The sequence below is a fragment of the Ictidomys tridecemlineatus genome, chromosome 5 (assembly GCF_052094955.1).
Source record: "Ictidomys tridecemlineatus isolate mIctTri1 chromosome 5, mIctTri1.hap1, whole genome shotgun sequence".
Classification (NCBI taxonomy): Eukaryota; Metazoa; Chordata; class Mammalia; order Rodentia; family Sciuridae; genus Ictidomys; species Ictidomys tridecemlineatus.
Window position 1 is genome coordinate 188,473,758 of NC_135481.1, and position 12,784 is coordinate 188,486,541.

The following is a 12,784-nucleotide window of genomic DNA, read 5'->3' on the forward strand; positions in this document are numbered from 1 at the left end:
GGGTTTGCCTGCCAGCGCCACGTCGGTTTCGTGAAGAAACACGCTCTGTGGCTCAGACCTTCTGGGTGAACTCATTAGCATGGAGTCCAGACAGGTCACTTTTGGGGGAGAAAACAGCAGGCAGGAAGAGGAGTGGTCACACCTGCTGCTGGTGAGGTTCTTGGCGACTGCCCCAAGGTGACAGGGCTCCTCCCTCTAGTGAGTTTAGTGGGGACTTGGGTTGGCATCTCTTTCAAAAAACCTGGCTTGAGGCTCAGCTGTCAGGAGAGGCTCCCGGAGAGCGGGCCAGCTTCCCAGCCGCAGACGCCAATGAATAAAAGTGGAGTTCAGTAGGGGTGGGGGCAGGTCCAGGTGCAGTCCCAGGTTCCAGTGCACGGGCCCAGGGGACACAGGGCCGCAGGCTGGGGGAGGCTTCTCTCTTGAGTAAGGAGCATGGCTCCCGCTGGCCCGCGCTGGCTGTCATTCAGTGCTCCATAGCTCACTGAGTCCTTGCAAAGGGCGCTGGAGGTTGGCACTCTTCTCATCCTCATTTCAAGTGCCAGGAAACTGAGGCTCAGAGACATTAAGGAGCTTGTCTAAGGGTCTGCAGTGAGAAGGTGGGGGGATGGGATCTGAGTGTTGGCCTGTCCCCAACACTCCAGCATTCATCTATCCAGGTGTTCCCCTGGGGCAGGAGCCCGCCCTCCCCCGCAGGTGAGGCTGCACCTGTGGGTGGAGGGGCCCTCACTCCTGAGCTCAGCTGCAGAGGTGGGAAGAGCCCCAGGCCCCTGGCTCAGAGGCCTCCCTGGTAGAACTAGAGTTCTCTGTCAGGAAGCAGGCCACATCCTCAGGACAGAGGGACATGCCACTCAGCCCAGGCATTCCGGTCTCCGGGGGGGGGGGGGGTACAGACAGGGCCTGTTAGTCACACACCAAGTCCAGCTTCCCTGAGGGAGCCCCGGGAGCCTTTTCTGTTGTTGGATGCTCTTCCTGTTTCTGTCCTGTCCCCTTCTTCTGAGGCCACTCTCAGTGTCAGCCTGCAAGACCTCGATTGCTGGGGCGGCAAATGGTGGTGGTGTGACACCCTCTCTGGGGGTCTTGCCATCTGATCAGCCCGTGAAGCGGGAGGGAAGCGAGGGGGTCCTCGCAACGTCCTTCACATCTCCTATGTAGCAGAATGCAGGCCGGGGGGAACCCAGGGACAGAAGTGTCATTTCTGTTTGCTTTGAGACCCTGCCCGACTCTGCCTGCGGATTTCCTTGGCCGGCTTCATATGGCCACTTCACGGTCAATTCCCTGTGGAGCACTGGAGCTGGACGCTAATTAAGTCCCTGGAATCCTCAAAGAAGGCCGAGAAACCAGGAGGCAGCAGCGGAGGCTGGCAGCGGAGGCCAGCAGCCTGCAGATCACAGCCACCCTGGGGCTCACGTGCCTCGTGACTCAGGACAGGGAGATAATCACAGGCGGATCTGTTTTCCTTCTCCTTATCCATTTATCTGCAGCTCCACAATTCCCACCCTCTTTGGCATCATGTGCAGCCAGGAGGCTGTCCTCCTCGCCATGTGCCGATAGATGCCCCTCTGAATTAGCATCTTGCACTGGGCGGCTGCCGGGGTGCGGCCCTGTGCTTGCACCCTGTGGAATGCCACCTGAGGGTTGTGTTTTCTTATGTGCTGGTCACAGCTAATGAAGTCACATTTGAGGTTATGGTGGTCTTCTTGCCAGCGGCTGGACAGTAGGCATAATGCAGGTGCAAGAGGCCCCTTCCAAGACGTCCAGCTGCCTGCAGAGAGGAATGTGGCCAGTTCTTGCTGGGGGCTGGTCCCTACCCTCACCCTGTGCTGCTCCGAAAGCCAGGAGAGTGGGGTAAGGAGTCCACTCCTGGGCGATCTCCACAGCAGACTGTCAGGATCCCCGTGCAGCAGCTGGGGCACGGCAGGAGCCTGTGGAGTGCTCGCGGCTGGGGGCCATCAGAGCCTGCAGTCTCCAGTGCCAGAAGAGGCTGGCAAAGAGCAACCGAACTATGCATCGCACTTTTGAAAAGATCAGGTGCAAGCTAGGCATGGTGGCACCCATAATCCCAGCCACTTAGGAGGCTGAGGCCAGGGGATCACAAGTTCAAGGCCAGACTCAGTGATTTAGGAGATCCCATCTTAAAAAAGAAAGAATGCTGGGGGTGGAGCCAAGTGGTAGATTGTCCCTGGGTTCACTCCCCAGTACCACTCCCCTTACCCACACAAAGGTCAAGTGCAGACACTGCGCTTCACTAGGACCCTCCCAAGCCTATGCCCAAACCTGTATTCCATGACTTGCAAGCCTCAGGCTGACTCACCTGGTTGCACACAAGGACACGGGCTGGGTGGTGCCCAGGTGTCACGTGCGGTGACGCTTTTTACATGAACTTTAGGCTGTTTGAAGAGCTCCCTGTGAACCGGGAGAGCTCCAACCATACACATCCCTACCCAGCAATCTGCAGGTGACGGTGTCAAGGGCACGCTGCTCTAACTCGCTCGCAGGCCAAGTGCAGCCTCAGGGCTTCTGTACGTGCCCTCCGGCAGGGCACACGCTGACTGCCGGTTCCTTCCTGCTTCACAAACGCTGAGCCTGGAGATGCAGCCAGACAGCATGGCTCCTGCATGCTGCTTATACCGCAGGCTGAGATGCACTGCTCCTTGCAGTTCCGACCTGGGCTGCAGCCTCGCCACAGAAGCGCCCTTGCCCGGGCAGCAAGCCGAAACCTGCCTGGGAAGGGCCCACGGGTAGTCATTACCTGGCCCTTGTCTTTGAACCTTGCGGATGGTGGTGTTTACAGTCTGAGCACCTGGCTGAGCAGACCGGCGTTTCCTGGGGGTGGGCCTCATTTGAGGGGTGAAGCCATCAACGAGCATGCTGCAGATGACTTCACAGAGACATCCGAGGATCTGGCCAAGGGCCGGCATGCTCCCCAGTCCTCAAGGTCACTGATGAACATGGGCCTTGTGGTAGACTCAGGCTACAACATCCTGGGGAGAGAGGGTCAAGTTTATAGTAGTAGCCATCAGTGCTTCCTCTGGGCCAGGCCCTTCTTTAAAACTCCCACGAGAAGGAATTATTATTATCCACATCCCAGGAAAGGAAACTGGATCTTGGGGAGGTTCAGAAACCTTCCTGGATCACACAGCTGGGAGGTCTGGTGGGATGGATGACTCCAGATTCCGTATCTGAGCCTTAACCGGTCCACGATTCTCCTCCTTAGGAAACAAGACCACCTCTGAAGGAGAGAAGGGGAGAAGACGAAGAGAGACAAAGGATGGCAGGTGACAGGGAGTGAGCTGGTGGCCTGGATGGTTTGCCCCAGCCTCCCAGAGGAACCAGACCTGTTGGGCAGGAGGGTCAGTGCATAGCCACCTGCAGAACTTTGAGGGCATATCTTGAAGATGTGGTCACCAAACCAGCTTCAAAAGCAGCCGGTCACGTGCTGCATAACGACCTCGCTGTGCAAACCCCACTTGATCCCTGCAGCCCAGGTGGGTGGTGGGATGTGCCAGGTTTGAGCAAGTGCACTGGGAAGTCCACCCACCAGGAAAATCACCCAGTGACGCATTCTTGTTAATCAAGGGTGGCCGTGTGTATGAGTGTGTGTGTGAGTGTGAGTGTGTGTGTGTGTGTGTGTGTGTGTTCTGCCTTTGGGTATCAGCTTATCAGCAGGACTCCAGATTGCAAGTGATAGAAAACCTAATTGCACAGCCCAACAGAACAAATATTGGCTCATGTAACTGAAATTTGCTGAGTAGATGCTTCAGGCAAGGCTATCTCCAGGTGCTCGGACAGTGCTCTTCTCTGCCGTCTCAGGCAGGCACTCTCCCAGAAAGATGGTGGTCAAGGCTGCAGCCTCGTGTCCCGTTTCTCTGTGGGAAAGAAATAAATGCCTCTCCCAGGATTTCAAAGGGCAGCCCATGCCTGAGTGGCACTGGCTCTGACTCACTGGCCTGTTCGGTGTCCATTGCTGAGCAGTCTCTGTGGCTGGGTGGGGATGCCACCCTCTGATTGGCTCCTGCACACACAGAGCCCCTGCCCCGCCTGAACCTCTTGCTGGCCTGGAGGGTGGTCTCCATGCTGGTCCCCCACACTGCTGAAGCCCACTGCTGTAGGCTGGGGCTCAGGCCACAGAGGAGCACCTCCGGTTCTAGAGACTGGAGGTTCTGGAGCAGGGCACCAGCAGGGCCAGGGAGTGGGGAGGACTCTGCCAGGTGGGAGCACACGTCTGCCTGCTGGTGTGGCTCTTGTGTAGGGAGTGGGCAGCAGGTTGGAGGGGCGCTGTTCCCACCAGCTCTCCCCTCACCCTGTCCCCCCCTCCCCCAAAGCCTCCTGGGGGTCAGAGCTGCAGAACCAGGGTGACCCCAATGTTCAGTCCACATCAATCTCCAAAGAAGCACACAGAGGAGGGCGTCGAACAGGATGAGAAGGCAAGGACTCCGTCTCCCACTAGGACTTTCAATAAACAAAGATCTCATGTCCACACTGCTGCATTTCCAGTGTCACCACGGGAGCCACAGAAACCCTGGCTGTCACTCCCAATGTACCACCTACTGTTCCTCCGGACCCTGAGGGGCAGGCTGTTGCTAAGGGCTGCTCAGGAATCATCTCCCCTCCTAGCTGATCATGTGACCATGTAAGAAACAATAGAAAAAGAACACATCCATAACCTTGCACCCGAAGGAGCCCCGTGTTCTTCCAGCCTCTTCCGTGAGCAGAGGCCCTTCTCCATGGCGGAGCTCACTGGGTGTCTCGGTTGTGCGTCTCTGCGGCTTAGTGTGGAGCCATTTCCCTGTATCATGAAAATCTTGTTGTAGGGCTGCGGCTCAGCGGTAGAGCACTTGCCCAGCATGTGTGAGGCCCTGGCTTCGATTCTCAGCATAGGAATAAAGAAAATAAAGGTCTGTTGATGAGATATATATATATATATATATAACTTCATCATAAAGGCCGCTGTGGTGCAGGGGTTTTTGGGTGGTGAGTCTCGTGCCCCACACCAGGGCCTTGAGATCTGGGCACAGGGGCCTGCAGCCCCACCAGGACTGCGTAGGATGAGTTGGGGAAAGAGTTTCAGGTGAAGGTCGGAATCTCCTCCGTGCAGATGCATGAGTCCCTGTGGGTTGTGCCTTACCCCCAGGCCCCGCATGTCCTCACCTCCAGCTGGGCCAAGGGACACACCGTGGGGGGCCTTGCTCAGAGGATGGCCCTGCAGCCCTGTCCCTGTCCTCTCCAGGGTTCTTTCCCCGCCAGGCCCTGGCTCCCTGCCTCCTGGGTGTCCCAGCTGGGGACCACTCAGCCCCTCCCCACCTCTGGGATGTCCCAGAGCTTTCCAGCATGTTCCCTGTGGCTCCCGCAGTGGTCACTCAGTGAGCATCCTTGGGGCATTGTGCTTGGTGCCAGAGAGACCACAGGCAGCAGAGAGACGTGGCCCTGCTCTCCTGGAGAGTCCAGCCGGGCCTGGTGCACAGATGACCATGCTCACACTCACACCAGGTCCAGGCATGTGCTCTGGGCCTTGAGGGCTGCCCTCGAGAGGCTTCCTCCAGGGCAGTGGGGGCTGACTTCAGAGGTGAGGCCGGCGCTGTGGTCTGACCGATGAGAAGTTACCTGGCCCAGGAGGCAGAGCCGAGCCGTGGGCTAGAGGAACTGTGTGTGAAATGCAGGGCTGGGGTCCTCCCTCGAGAGGCTGACGGGAGGGTGTGTGCCCCTTCACGTGGCACACCCAGAAGGCACTGTCCACGAGGAACAGCCCTCCCAGGTGCCAAATCTGCCGGTACCTCCATCTGGGACTTCTCTGCTTCTAGAACTGTGAGCAACACATTTCTGTTGTTTATAAAGAATCCAGTCTAAGGTATTTTGTTACAGCAGCTCAAACAGACTAAAAATCAAAAGATAAACTAGCCCCAGGCATTAGTCATGCTTTCCTGCAGAGCAAATGACCACAAACTGAACAGCTCAGAGCCACACATGCATATGATTTCAGCCTGTGGCAGGAGTCCACAGTCAGTCTGGCTGCTCTCGGCCACCTCGTTTCTTTGAAGGTTGCTATCAGGCCATTGGCTGGGGCCGAGGTCTCATCTGAAGGCACAGCGGGTGTGGGCTACGTTCCTAGCTCCCTGAAATTGTTGTCAGGATCTAGTGTCTCCCAGGCTGTGCAATCCAGGACCTCAAGTCCTTGTGGTGGGACCTTTCCAAGCACAGAATCCCCGGAAGCCCCCATCATCAGGGGGCAGCTGGTCACATGGAGAGCTACGGTCTCCTGTGGCCCAACCAGCGTGGAACACCCCTACATCACTGCCAATTGCTGTTGGTTAAAAGTAAGTCACAAGCCATCAGGTCCCTGGGGAAGGGTTGCACCGGACTTGGACACCAGGAGGTGGGGATGGGAGCAGAGGCTTGGAGTCAGTCATCTGTGCCCAGTTTCAAAGGCACAGGGCAAGCCAAACGGTGGACTTCTCTGCTGAACATTCCAATCTTGGGCAATGCATGGTGTGAGAGCCCTGGAGAGGAGTTTGACAAACAGAGAAGGTGTCCTGAGTCCTGCTGCTGGTGATGGCTGGCCCTGTGGCCAAGGACCAGCCGGGAGGGCCTCTGGGGTCCCCAGCTTCACGGGGCTGCAGAACTCTGGGACGAGGTCTCCGCCCTGGAGTGGCCCCTCCCTCCCAGCGCACGAGGGCGCCAAGTTTATCATCTGCCCAGAGGAGAACAACGGACTTGTTCCCGTCAACGTCTGAGTCCGGCCTCCTCCTGTTGGATGGGTTCCCTTTGTCTTTCTTTCCTGTGTTCTTTCTTGTCACGAGATGAAACACAGAGTTTATGGTCAGTTAGCTCATTAACAGATAGACATCAGCATGCGTAATTAAGGCCACACCTTAAGATCTGCTCCATAAAGAAGCCCACATGTTTTCTCTTTTGATCATGACAATTTCAAAGACATAAAAAAGTGGAAAAAAAAATCACAAACAAAAGTGAGAAAAAAAAAATCATACCGTCGACACCCCTAGCCCCGTAGCCCCGGTTCCATCAGGAACATTTGACTCAGGTTGCTGTCTCTCGTGGCTCACTCCCCGTCTCTCTGCCACCTGTCACTCCATCTTACCTTCTGGACTTGTTTCAGAATAAGTTCTAGACACCAGTATAAGGAAATATAGTTTTAAATGATATTGTGAAAGGCTTCAGATAAACCTGAAGCTCAGTAGACTAAGGTTTTATAGGATCAGGGTGGAGAATTATGTTGTACACTCATTTACGGTTTTGAAAATGTGTATTCCTGTTTAGGACAAGTGTGTTCTCTTTTCCAACTCATCGAAATACATCTGCTAGGTTTTGACCTAGGAATTTTAAAGTAAACTTTCGGTATGGCAAGTGCAGGTGAAAGATCCTTCTTCACAGCCACTCACTCATTCTTGCATTCACTTCAAAACACTAATTGAAGCTGGAAGCAGTGGTGTACAACTGTAACTCCAGCTACTTGGGAGGCTGAGGCAGGAGGACTGCAAGTTGGAGGTCAGCCTCTGCAACTTAGTGAGAAATCTCACAATAAAAAAGGGCTGGAAATTTAGAACCCTCCTGGATTCCATCCCCCAAACACACAAAATAATAAAAATAAAATATAAATAAAACACTAGTTGAAGTCCTGGGAGGTGTTGGAGCTGTTTGAAGTCCTGGCAGCCTCTCGGAACCTAGAGCAGGTGGACAGGTTGCTGGGTGGCAAAGACACTTGGTAAAAATGTTGGGCAACAAGATGAACCTCTGAAGAGCTTCTCCAGCAAGGACATTCTTGTTTATTGATTGGTTTACTTATTGTTTTGTTGTGTGATGATTTCAACAGGCAGTGAGTTGAAATTCTAGCATTTACAGTTTCTGATAATTGTACCAGGAACCCCAAGATATTCAAATTTGTGAATCTCACCATTTCTGATTTGTGTGGCTCTTCAGGTTCTTGACCGCACCCACAGGCTTGTTCTAGGGTGTAGTGCAAGGAACACAGCAAGGGTCCAGCACGCTCGCGGCCCCCAGGGGACCCACGATGACATCCTCAGTGCCCATGACCCAGAGGGCCTGTGTCATTGCATGAACTCAGCATGGCTGAGAATGCTGTGTGAGGGACGGGGAAGGAGGGGCGGGTGGTGGCACCCCAGGGTGGAGGAACCCATCTGTCGCCTCCAGACCCAAAGACACCATGGTTGGAGCGTCCAGTGATCTCGGTAGGTGGCCCCGGTGGGCTGGTAGCACCGAAATCCCACTCTTGATCGCCTGCACCTCTGACCAGCAGACCATCTCCCAGCCCGGCCCTCGGGTCACCCATGGAAAGCCACACTTGGCCCCTGAGAGTCCCTCTGAACGGTATGTGACAACCCTTCCAGGTCACTGCAGTGGAATCTGACCTCTGCGGCCAGCTCTCCCGGCCAGGCGTCCTCCCACCCTCTCTAGGAGCCCGAAGCCCTTCTCCTGTCCCTGGTGTTGATGGCGTTATTTTTAGACGACAGAAGTGCTGTGTCCTCCTGATAAAACTGTGGAAATGTGAAGGTAGGAAGCAGACCCTTTTCTCCAGAAATGGGCTGTTTGGGAATTTCCTGCCTCTCCTGGTGGCTTTTTTTTTTTTTAAACAAAAAAGGGAACAACACCCTCTTGTTGCTGGGTTTCCTCCTGTCCACTCCAGGCTCACCTCGAACGTCATTCCAAACTGACACCTTCTTTGTCAACAGCTGCAGAGAATCCCACCGTATGGAGGAGCCGCGTGCACGGCGCTAGGGGTAGGTATTCAGGTGGTGCCGAAGCCTTGCTCGCCCAGGCACTGCCACACGGGCCAGCCTAACACTGTGTTAGAGGGTATTTGAGGAATTGAAAAGGTGACGCTGAAATCAGAATTGGAAAAATGGAGTCCCTGGTGAAGTAGGAGTGATAATATTCACCCAGCGCTTGCTCTGGCCCGGGCAGGAGGCACTGCTGGCCCCGTTTACAGTGGGGGAAACTGAGGCACAGAGCTAGGAGGTCAGGTGAGATGACGTAGCTGGTAAGGTAGGTTTCGACTTGGGCTTGTGGACCAACAGACTTCCAGGAAGATGGCATCCAGGTGTGCTTCTGCCAACAGCCATCTCCCACCCCCCATCAAAGCAGGGCCCTGAGAACCGCAGCTCACAGTGACCGGGGCCTTATTTACTTATCTCTTTGGATCAGACCATTGGGATCCTCCAGGCCGCCTGCTGGGTGGGGGCTGTCGTGAGCCCACCTTTCGGAGGAAACCCAGGCACAGAAGTTAAGTGCTCAAGGCCACCCTGCGGGTACAAGGGGACTTGGGGGTATGGCATCTGTTTAATATCTAAATTAGGAACACTTCACCAGACGGTGATTTTGAGATGTCCATGGCCATTTATCTGATGATGCCCTGGAGGGTGGCTGGGCCCAGATGTCAGAGTTGGGCAGCAAACGGCTCCAGGGTGAGGCTCTGATGTCCTGGGGCAGCAGGAGGAGGCCAGGTGAGAACCCACAGAGGTGAGGAGGCAGGGGGGGCTGTGCTTGGAGATAACAAGGTCAGCCCTGTCCCAGCAGTCTGGGGCCGTCCCCTTTCAGCCCTCCCTGACTCCGGTGGTGGCTCTCCTGTGGCCTGTAGGTCCTCCTCGGGGCAACTGGTCACTCACACCCCAGTGCCAATTGCTTTACTGGCTAATGAGATCAGCCCTCCCCCCAGATGTCCCCTGGCTATCCGCATGTGCACCTGGGCTGAGAAGAGGACCGCCGCCCTGAAGGCTTAGCAGGAAGCAGACAGGCTGCTTTCTAAGGAGCAAGTGGGAGTGACAACCAAGACACCTCCAGGAGGGCCCGGCACCAGGAAGTGGCCTTGTTCCCAGCCACTGAAGAAGGAGGCGGGTGGAGTCGCCCTGAGGTGGGCCAGAGGAAGGTGCTGGGCCTGGGATGGCTCTGAGGAAAGGCAGGAAGGCCCCAGGCTCCCGGTGGCCTTGTGCCTGCACCAGGAACACCTGGTCTGATGCAACCCGGAGCTGAGCCCATGCCCTGTCCCAAGTCTGTCCTGGGAACCTGGGTCCTCAGCAGGTTCTTAGTATCTTTGTTGAGTCTTGGACTCCGTCTTCACTCATTCCCTTGGAATGAAGATGGACCCTGAGAACTGGCCAGGGGTCCCCCTGCCCACGGGAGGCTGGGTCTGCCTCACGCCACCCCTGCCGCCCCTCACCCCACCTCTAGCTGCGCCCAGCAGACCACAGCGTGCTCCCCGCTCTCTTCAGGTGCTCCTCCTCTGCAGACACCGTCACCCTCCGGGGAAGGCAAGATCCACCCTCTGGCTGACCTTCCCACCCCTCAGCTGAGACGACCTTCCCCCCAGCTCACCGCTCCTTGTGGCCGAGCACAGCTGCTCCCACAGATGCCTCAGCATGAATTTTTAAAAAAGATGCCCTTGAACGAGATGATGTTCAAACCGGGGGGAAAGGGGGTGAGGGGTGCACAGAAACTTAGGATGATTTTTGCAAATTTACTGTAAACCTAAAATTGTTTCCAAAATAAAAAGTTAATAAGCAAAGTTGTTTGTGCCTCCCAACAATCTCAGTGGGCTGGATTCCAGTCCCCACTGGTCCCATGGGTGGGGCAACCTGGGTAGCCAGACCTACTGGCCCCATGAGTCCTGTAGCCCTAGCCCAGGTGAGTAGCCCCAGCCCAGGTGAGTCCCCAAAATGCACACACTGGCTCACGGATACCCCTGGACTTGGCTTCCAAACACCTAGCACAGTCTGCCTCCTGACATGCTGTTGGGAAGGGCTGTGCTGCATGTCTCTGCATCAGTCAGTTCCCCGAGTAGACCCTGAGCCACCGGTTCACATGCTGGGGCCGGGGAACGGGTCAGGGAAAAGAGGAAGCCCAGCCATGCCGCCTGATCCTAGGCACAATCCCAGCCTGGCCTGACCCCTGAGGAGCTCTGGGCTGTGGACACACTGCAGAACTGGACCAGCCCAGAGGCAGGGACTGCACTTTCAATCGTTGGTGGTGGACTGTGGGCCGTGACACTGGGTACTTCTGTCCCTACACCTGCAGGCAGAGCAGCGTGTCGGGCAGGTGCGGCGCCTGGGGGTGTTGGGAGGAGAGTGCAAAGCAGAAGGGTCTCCGAGAACACGGGTCAGAACAGTGGCTCAAGGTCCAGACCACGGACAGGAAGGGAGGGCAGAGGCAGAGTGGGGACAAGCTGCAGCCTACAGGTTTGGGCTGCAGCCCAAGAGAATTGGGGGCAAAGCCCAGGTCAGCTCCTGTGGCCTCTGACTGTGGTGCGGAGGGTGTCCTGGCCCCTGCATCATGAAGCTGATCACATACCTGCACAGGGTTTGGAAAAGCTGCAGGAGGAGCTGGAGAAGGTAGATCAATATCAGCCCAGCTGCCGGGGACCAAGGAGCTGGGCCAGCAGATATGGTCACCACTCTTTTTCTGTGGGGATGTATTCTGAGAGGCCCAGTGGTTGCCAGAAACCATAGACAGTACCAAATGCTATATATCCTCTGCTGTTTCCTGTACATACATACCTCTGATGATCTTTTTAAATTAAAGCACATTGTAGCTTCTCTTTGGTATATCCAAATTGCCAGCATCACTACTCTTGCACTTTGGAGACATTATTAACATTGAACACAAGTGATACCAGGGCAGTCGGTCTGATAACTGAGACTGCCACTAAGCGACTCATGGGCAGGCAGAATATACAGCGCGGATACACTGGACAAAGGCCCAATTCACTTCTCGGGCTGAACAGAACAGGATGGTGAGACACGTCAACAAGCTGCTCACAATGAAAACTTGTGAATTGTTCATTTCGAAAGTTTTCCATTTTGTATTTTCAGATCACGGTTGACTGCAGGTAACCAAAACTGTGGAAAGTAAAATCAAGGATAAGCAGAGATGCTGGGAACCACAGATTTCAACCAAGTCTTCACTTCACCTTCCAGGCCTTATCCAGGAATCTCTCTGAAGTGTGTCAAAAGATGTCGGGGTTCTAACCCCCAGCACCTCAGGATTTGGAAGTAGTCTGGGTGCACGTGTAGTCAGTTGAGTTAATGAGGAGAATCAGGGCAGGACGGCCCTTGATCCAACAGGACTGTGTTCCTCCTGAGGAGCAGGGCATTTGGACCTGGGCACGTGCAGAGGGAAGATGGTGGGCAGCCAGGGAAGAAGAGGTAGAGCCAGCAGCCACCAGCCAGTCTCACTGGGCTTCGGAACCTGGAAGAGACCGGAAGGACCTGCCTGCAGAGTTCTGCAGGGATCCCGGCCCAGCCAACATCTTGATTTTGAGCCCAGCCTCCAGGACCATGGGAAAAAAACACTCCTGTGGGTGAAGCCCCTGCATTTTTGGAAATGTCACAGCAGACACTTAGCGAAGGGGACCCAGGGAAGTGTGGTATGGCTGGTCATGTTGATGCATCCGAAGCTCCACAGCCTCCCAGGTGACGTCACCTCCTGGTAGAGGTCCCTCGGAGCACCCAGCCTGGCCGGGCCACTGTGGCTCCTTGCTTGGGCGAGCCTCCTGGAGACAGAGCAGCAGACTGGACCTGGATAGCTGGCCTGGCTCTCTGGAGCCTCAGGAAGTGTCCAGAGGGCGAGCAGGCCCTCTGTTCCCTTCTCCCCTGTGGCCCGGAGAAGCACCAGGCACCTTCACAGAAGCACGGCCGGGGTGTGCAGGAAGAGACCCGTGCTAGCCCTGGTGGCATGGCAGCACCCGGCCTGGGGGGAGGTGGCCACTCCCAACAGGCTCTGTCCAGCCATCAGCGACACCATGCCCTGGAGAAGCCCCAGC